This window comes from Pinus tabuliformis, chromosome X (assembly GCF_031772625.1).
Source record: "Pinus tabuliformis cultivar Carrire ecotype Pingquan chromosome X, CPIR1, whole genome shotgun sequence".
NCBI lineage: Eukaryota > Viridiplantae > Streptophyta > Pinopsida > Pinales > Pinaceae > Pinus > Pinus tabuliformis.
In genome coordinates this window covers 236,348,068-236,357,413 of record NC_142308.1, presented here as the reverse complement: position 1 = coordinate 236,357,413, position 9,346 = coordinate 236,348,068, and the positions used below count along the sequence as shown (strand labels likewise).

Sequence of the window (9,346 nt, the reverse complement as noted above, 5' to 3'; positions counted from 1 at the left end):
GAAAGTAGAGAACACATTTCCTCCACCAAGCTGACAACATCCGTGTTTTGTTACCATTGTGAAGAATTTTTGTAGGAATTCGTGGAAGCCCTGCGAATGCTAGGATTGGTAGCTGCAAAATCATTTAATACATTCATGCAACAATTGAATGTTGAAGTACTACGTAAGGCACACTACGTGAGGCAGGAATAGAAGGCGAAAGAAGAGGAGGGTTGGCCATGGGAAGCAGGATGAAACACTTGGGGATTATTTAATGTTTTGGTAGTATTGGCTATTTACAGTTGGAATTTAGAAGTGGTTGAATGCGAGGCATTCAGACATGATCCAGGGCACCCTTAGTGGCATCACAGCACGTTCCAGGATATCCAGGAAAACATCAAGCATGAGATGCACCAAATGCTACACTCTAGAGATAAGGCTCCTTTTAGGTTTCCATTTGAAGTTAATATTGTACTAGTTGGATTCAATGGCGATGGTGGATGATGGGGGGGTTTATGAGAAGAAGCTTTCCCTCACACCATCTTGCATGTCTGGAGACTACTCTACCACTCCATTTGAACATGACCTTCAATATAACATCATTCTTGTTGGGCAGTTGGAGCTTAAAAGCAATGAAGAATGTGATGGTGCCTACGGTTTCAACAAAGGAGAGCGAATATGGAAAAGAGCCACCATTATTTGAACTTGAAGCAACGATTGTAGAACCATTTCCAAATATTGTACACCTATTTGTTTCACTTTGAAGATGCTTCATATTCCGCTGCAAAAATAAAATAAGTTGTGCCAAATGCAATATTCATTCTAAACTTTGATAAGGTTCATATGGATCCTAGGAACAAATACATTGATCTTGAGGCTTTAAAGTATGCGGAAATTGAAGAAATTACATTTGAACAAATGAAGTAGTAGGAAGGAAATTGCATTTACTGGTATCTCTATCATGGAGGGGGGGCATCAGAATTATTGTTGGATTCAAGAAGATATGTTGTCATAGATCTGTCTTTTATTCCATTAACATATGGAAAGACAAAAATAGAGGAAGGTAGTGTAACTTACAGGAAAATTCGAAGGTTGTCATATATTTTTTTTCCAAGAGGCCAAGGTCCTGTTAGTCCTAGTTCCACTATTGAGCTCTTCACAGGATAGCTTGGAGCTCTCATTTCTACAACTATTGAGCATGTTCTAGGTCTAGATGTTAGGTTTAACACCGTTGATTTGGCCAGTTGGTTACTTGTTCCTATTATAGTGTTCCAAAACCACAATCATTACAATATTCTTGAAGTAAGCCACAATTATAGTATTGATATGGAGGCCATTGAGATGGAGGTTAAAAATATGGTTCATGCTGGAAAAGAGGTTGTTATTGTTGGGGGTGCCTGCTACCTTCATCATCATGAGACAAATATAGATGGTCACTCTCTCCATGAGACAAATACAAATGGTCGTTTTCACATCTCGACTAGAACATATCTAGATGGTTCTATTCTCAATGAAGAAATGGAGCGTCAAAAGGATGAGGAACTAATTGTTGAAGTTGGATTGGAAAGGGTAACTCAAGAATCAAACTGGTTGTTAAAACATGTGCCAAGGATGGAAATTCAGGATTAGAGGTATAACTTCTCTGAAGACCCTGAATTGTCTCAGAATTATGGGTGTGATTTTTCTGAGAAGGACATAGTTAATGCAATAATAGAAGCATTTATATGACGACCTCAACGAGAAAAATAGTGCAGACATGACGATGAATATGTTTTTATAATTGGAATGGGGGATTCTATACAAGGTTCAAATATTCTTGAAATGTAAAATGAGTATACAAGCAAAAAATAAAGTGAGTTGTGTGACTCCAAAAAAGAAAGTGAAATTCTGAGAGCCCTCTTTTTCTTGTGTTTCCTTCGGTACTATATTTTTCTCTCCTATGGCGCAGATGATGGTGGTAGAAATTTCTCATTGGGTTCCCCAAAGGAAGTTCTATGGATATCATTGGCATACTCTACAGTAATAGACTTATCAGCAACTGCCCTCTAGAATAATTTTTCCACCACTCGTAGGTTTCGTGTCCCTACATGATTTCATTCTAGACCTTGAAAATAGCTTCACCTTGGCCTCAAACTGTTCTGGTGCATAGTCTCCCCACTCATCCATACTGATTTTTTCACCATGATCTATAGAGTGCCCCTGGTTTCTTGGGACTCAATCCTATATGTTATTAGTTAGTACTGAATTTCACAATATTGGTGCCTCTATTCAACTCATTGGCATATCTATAAGCATTGGAGCCTTGAGAATTTGGAGGTGCTCCTGCAACACAACTATATCATTGTTGATGTTAGGAAAAGGAGAGGAAAGTTTCTAGAAAGTACATGCCCTGCTCCAGAAGGGAAAAAGTGAGAAAGACAACATTCCTCACCATTAAAAAACAATATGGTAGGAAATCTATCACCAGCTACAACGTCTATATGCGGTGTAAGCTTCTTTGTGAAGGAAATCATTGACTTCTACTTACCAGGAATCCTTGGATCATAAAATGTACTCCCATTTGTTTATGCATTCAAGTAATTAAATCCCTCTTTTCGTGGAATGAGTAGGGTGTTGTTCAACCCCGGTACTTTAGTTCCATTAAAAGAGTAAACATCTTGGTAGGCAACAAAGGTTTTATCCATCTCAATAGAAACAAAGCAATCTGCGAACTGAGATGCCCCCGAGTTGAAAAGAGTAATTCTTGAACTCCATCCCTTTGAATAGTTAGAATAGACATTCCATTTAACACTCACATCATAGTAATCATAACAGGGAAAATGTTGCATCCTAGCCCATGCAATTTCTTTTACAGTCTTGCTCTAGAAAGGAACAAGTAGAGTCGAAGAAGGAAGGAGCGTAACTGATTCCTTTGGACTGCTAGGTGGCTTTATTAAAGATGGAAAATCACAGGCACAAGTTTGTCAAGGGATGACATACTCATTATAATAAGGAGAGAAGGAAACATGACAACAAGGTTTATTGATCTTAGTGGAGATGTTGCAGACTATCTCCTAGCTAGCAATGGTAGATAAAGTCCTCTGTGTCGCACTAGGATCTGGAAATTTAGTTGGGTCTACTCTCCTTGGATTCCTGCATTGATAATCAATATTAAGTATACTATTTATCTTCCAATTCAAAAAAGGAAAAAATGTGGTTCTATTCAAATATGGTGAGAATTTGTAGACCTGAAATTGGAAAGAAGATTTATACTTTCTTGGATCGATAATGGGTGGAAGAATAGTGACATTTTTGCAACAATATTTTATATTTCTGACAGCTGTATTATTAGCCATTTATTGACTAAGGTCCATAATTGTTAGGACATTCTCACAACTCATCACTGTTGAGAAATCCATGTCTTAGTACAAAGCGCCTGCAACTTCATTGATGCAGTCACTCTGACTTCATTATAGTGTCTCTACACCCTTCATGGCTTGAATAAATTATCCCCTCTATCATTCCCAAGACAATTTCTAGTAGTCCAAATGGCCAATAGGATTCTCATTATAAATTGTTACATGTGCCCAATAATTTCTTTCAAAGGCCTGTGTGACATCATAACTAATGTTGAGATCTTCTTCCTAGCATGCAAGAAATTTTGTTTCATTGAAAACAGTTAGCAACATAGGATCCTTTTTGTAGAAAACTTGGATAAAGCCCTTTGTAACAGAAGGCTTGGGTAATGTGTATCCTTCATTAGCAAGGATGATGTTGTTAGGAATGGGAATACTCTTTTCTACAACTCCAAATTTAGTGCCTTTCATCACAATCAGGACCACTATTTGGTTTATGTCCCTAGCAATTTCAATCGTAGTCTTGAGATTTGTTTGTGAGAAACTTGCCAAAGCGGTGTCATTTCCCACTTCGGGAGGAAAAGACAACCCATCTCCCATGACCACATTTCTTGTGGAGACAGGCATGTTGGAAATATTATCATTGATGGCAAAGGAGCAACAAGCAAAGGACCATCACAAAGAACATGAAGCAAAGGAGCAATAAAGTAGCAGTAATGCTAGGAGAAACATCAAGGTAAGGAGTAGCAGCAATGCTAGGAGCAATAGGCAGCAAAGTAGTAGTAATGTAAGGAGCAACAACAAGGAAAGGAGAAACAACAATACAAGGAACAACAAGTAACAAAAGAAGGAAAAGGAGTAGAATTTGTGACGTGAAATTGTTGATTAAGCTTAATTGTTGTGATGCAAAGGCAAGACTCCAAGGCAAAGGAAAATATGCTGCAAAAATTGTTTTGATGCATTAATGATAAATATTGTCATTTGATGTTGGCATTAGGTTGATACATTTAATCATTACATGTGGCTGAAATTAATAGTGGATGGATTATGTATTTTTGTGCTCTAATATTGAACATATGAAGAGTTTGGAAACAGATGAGTGGAAGGCAAAGAGTCAAGCCTATTCACTTCATATTCCTATGTGGGATGCAAACAACCAGAAAACTATTTTTATAGAAGATCTGATTTTGGAAGGTATTGAGAAGTTAGAGAATGGGAGAAGGAAAGAGATCTCATAGAAATATTATGCATTAGTTACCTAGCACATATGGAGTTGATGTGATGCAAATTTGAAGGGAAGAAAAAGTAGAAATGAAGAGGGAAACATGCAAAATTTATGGCCAGATAAACCAACACATTGGTTTTCTTGTTTTCATCAGGGGATGGTAGGCTCCTTTCAGGTTGTGGCTTGATAAATATCCAGTTGGAGCTGGTTGAGGTAGAAGCCTCGTGTAGATTGTAGCCTACAAAAAACATATGGGAGTTGGACTTTCCTTGAATGTTGCAACTTTTAAAAAATTGAGGTACCAACCTTCTCTAGATTTGAGCCTACAGAAAATCAAATGTAATAAGGAGTAGGAGCTTGCCTTTGCATCACAACAATAATAAAATCATGGTTTTCTCCCTTTATGGGTTTCCACATATATCTGGTGTCAATATGTGTCATTATTATGTGTTGATATGATGTTTTGGTTTGCTTATTAATTGTTTTTCACATATTCAATCTGTTGGTCATCATTTGTTAAGATGCTCATGTAATGGTTCAGTTAATGAGATTAATGAATATAATTTTAGTGTCCATGAATATACTAAATTGGTTCATCCGCCCTCTCATTTTAGTCAATTTTTTGTCAAAGCACCTCTTTGTGGTGAAACACAATGAATATATGCCATGCTTTCAAATCCTTGGTACCATTATTGAGCACAATTACAGGGGATTGAAAAGTGTAGGGTTGTTGTGTTGGATCCATGAGAGGGGTAGCTCCAACAAGGGAGTTTCTCACTCTAAATCGGCTAAGTGAACACCCATCCACTGGAGACTCCTATCCCATAAAATCCTTGCACAAAAACCATTGGAATATGAGAATATAATTTCCTCTACTGAAGCTACCGACACCCATCAACAAGGAACACCCATCACTTCTTCACCAAGCTATCTCAATATGTTGATATTCTAGGGCCACATTTTAGAATATTTCAAACCGCACCGTTGCACAAAGCAACAACTTTCTCTCTTTAAGAACCTCAAAAACTCATAACGTCAATCAATAAAAAATCCCCAAATTTTCAAATACAATGGCTACAACTCAACTCAAATCACTACAACACCCACTCACAATCTCATCACATAATCAATAAAACTACTTATAGTTCTCTCTTACATCCACATACCAAATGAAGCACACATGGCAACAATACATTAGCTACAAATAATATAAAATGGGCAACATAAATATGATCCACTTTTATAGCTCTGTAAATCAATTCTCAGCCCCTACAAACAAAAATAAATCAGTCATGACCAAGGAGCAATTTTCTCCTCACCTCCTCCTCCATGAAGCTCTCAAAATCTGCAATAGAAACATGATTTGAACTCTAACATTAGCCTCTGAAATTATTTGCATTAGGAACTCAACCTGTAGGTTCTGCACAAACTTCAGCTTTCCAATATCTTCTTTGTGTTACTACACAAATGGAGGAGGTGCTCATCTATTTAAAAAATTCATCCATTTTCTACACTACTCACTTGATTAATGTTTTCACACCTCAAACACTTGATTCTCCAGTTGATTTAGTCAATAAATATTATATACAAAATTAAAATTAATTTCCTTAAAATAAAATCACGATATAAAGGAGATGTGTGAGGAATATCGAGGAATTTTTTTCTTTTGTTCGGTGGCATGGACAACACTAGACAATCTCGGCTCTGATCATTCACGCAATAACTGCAAGCTAGTGGTTGGGGAGTTCAAGTCGCTCCCACATGTTTCCATTCATGCGACTGGGGTTATTTATCTTCAATCACTCTCTCAACATTGATATCATTTGACTGGAAAGCTCCAATCGATCCAATAGTATTCTCTCCTAGTGACTAGAGGGTTCCAATCACTCTCATGACCTTCCTTTCATGCAAATGGGGTTGGGCATGGCCTGAAACATAGGTATTTGTCTTCAGACTTGAACCAAACTTTCTCCACTAGTTGATCATCATCAATAAATCCTTTGAAAGCCACTATAGCCTCTGCAACACTCCATCAATCCACATATCCAACTCCTTCATCAACACAAGTCAAACTAGGTTGACTTGAGTGCCATCCATCAGCTGCACTAGAACATAAGCCATCAAACTTCTCCAAAACTTGTCCAACACCTCCACTAACATCATATAAAACCACTAATATAAGTTCTACAAAAAATGGACAAACCAAGTCTGAAATCAATGCACAGAACAAGTGCCTCTGCCTCACATGTTATGAACAACTCATGCTATGAGGTTGACATCAGTGCCAACCAACAACCACTGAAACCATGCAATATAGATATTTTCCATAGAAACCATATAAACCAATGCATATCATCTCCAACGCAAGACAACAATAGAAACCAATACCATTAAGAAAACATATCATCTCCAACACAAGTATAGGTTGACATCAATGCCAACCATCAATCACTGCAACACAACATCATGCCACATCACAACTGAATGCAATATCCAACGCCATGCTACTAGGTTGACATCAATGCTAACTAAACAACTCATCACAACATCAATGCTAGCAATCTCCCCCTTTGGCATTGATTTCAACCCTAGCTAGGTCAACCAAAGCAACCTCTTGAAGAGCTGAAATCTTGATTCTTCCCCTTTGACATCAATGACAAAGGGAAAAAATCAAGCCATCAATACTCACTGAAAGGCCAAGGAAGATATAGTTGATCCAAGCAACAACCACTCTCTCTCCATAACATGAAAGTAGTAGCAAGACACATGTATACTAGCAACAAACCTAAATAATGGCTCCTCCAATATGAACATCATTTCCAACCAAATCAAATAGTAGCAACAAGCCATATCCATCAATCATAACATAGTGTGGATATCGACAATACATCAATGGTAGGAATAACTACCAATAGCAAGAGTCTGAACAATAACAAAAAATAATATGCACTAGCAATATAAGCAACACTCAAGTCAATAGCAACATAAGAATGAAAAAAAGTATACCATGAGCAATAGTACTCTCTTCATAATCATCATCAACATCATACCCATTACCAGCCACACATCGTGAGAAGTAATAACAAAAGAAACCTCATTCACATGAATAAATCACTCTCACCCAAGGAAACAATAACAATGTCCCTAAGCAGGAGGAATATCCTCTTACCAATGCACATTGATCTCATGAAAACATAACAACATTATACATGTCACCAACCATGATGCTACAAGTAGTAACATAGTATCCATTTGATCAAGAAGTGCAAGCAAAACATGCTCCTCCTGAGCATTATTATATCAAGCCGTAGTAGCATAATAAAAGCATAGTGAGGCAGTCATATCACAAAAAAGATGATGTGGCCATCAACACTCTTGTTAAAACTGCTCCTCTTGAAGATGTACAAGAGGCTACAACTGTCTCACCAAGTTTCTGGACACAAAACTTCAGCAACAATCATTTCCTCCTTGCCCCATGCAATAGGCAAGAGAACCAAGGACTATTACCGAAAGATATTTTCAATGAAAATAAAATGATTGATAGGCTTATTACATGGCTAAAAGAATGATAGAATGTGACTATACAATGCCTCCTCGAGGCTGAAATATGACTCTACCCAAGACTCAAGAGTGATACATGACATTACATGGCTCCACAATGGATCTAAAATCCCGCATATGGGTGTAAGACACAAGATATACCAGTTGAAACGAAGCTGAAATGACTCTCAAATATCCCTCTAAAGACAACACCGACTTATGAACACAAATGTAATATGACCCATGACTCATAATATGATAGTAGAAAGTTATAATAGTTGTGACAAACAATGTAAACTTTGAAACATGAACTATACTGAGTACCCACTTTTTTAAGGTAGCAAAAAATCATCCCATTTTGAAAATTTTTGATTCAGAAAACAAATTTTTGGGGACCATATTTTTGACACTTAAATTTTTCTTATGTATGAAGTGTGAACATTTTTATTTTAAATTTTAGTGATTTTCATGTTGATTTTGAAAAGTGTTGATGCAGCTTCAACCCCATTCTTTAGAGAGCTTATTTTTGACACTTTAAATTTTCTAATGTAGTAAGTGTGGATATTTCATTTTTAAATGTTGGTTTTTTCATGTGAATTTTCAAAAACATCAACATTAAAATAAAAAACATAAAAAACAATATATATATATATATATATATATATATATATATATATATATATATATATATATATATATATATATATATATATATATATATATATATATATATATATATATATATATATATATATATATATATATATTAAAAAACACATAAAACCAATAAAATCCAATTATAAATAAATTAAAAAACTACACACATTAAAAAAATCAATCAAAATAAATATTAAAATAAAAATTAAAGAATTAAAAAAAAAAAAAAAAACAAATACAAAACAATTAAAAATAAATAAATAAAATTTAAAATTGTGGTCCACAACTGACTCGAGGCCCATTAGGCTGCTAGTCCTGGTGGGGGAGTTTTCCTGGCTACAACTAGGTGCCACCCTTCTCCCCGCCCCCAGCCCTACGCAACGGGTCCTAGGTCATGGCACGCTGAGATAGGTGTGACCCTCATCCAACCCAACATGCCATGGGCCATTCTCTGATGGCCCACGGCCCTTTGGGCCGCTCGCTTGGATGTGGACCACAATTTTTTTTTAATATTTTTTTAATTTTAATTTCTTTTAATTGTTTTTTTTTTGAAATGTGTGTATTTCTTTTTAATTTATTTATATATATATTTTTAATGATTTTATGTGTT

General features: G+C 36.2%; 1 pseudogene; it reads left to right on the top strand.

Moving 5' to 3' along the window:
- Positions 1–218: 218 nt before the first annotated feature.
- Positions 219–1,608, top strand: LOC149139238 (uncharacterized; annotated as a pseudogene).
- The last annotated feature ends 7,738 nt before the right edge of the window (positions 1,609–9,346 follow it).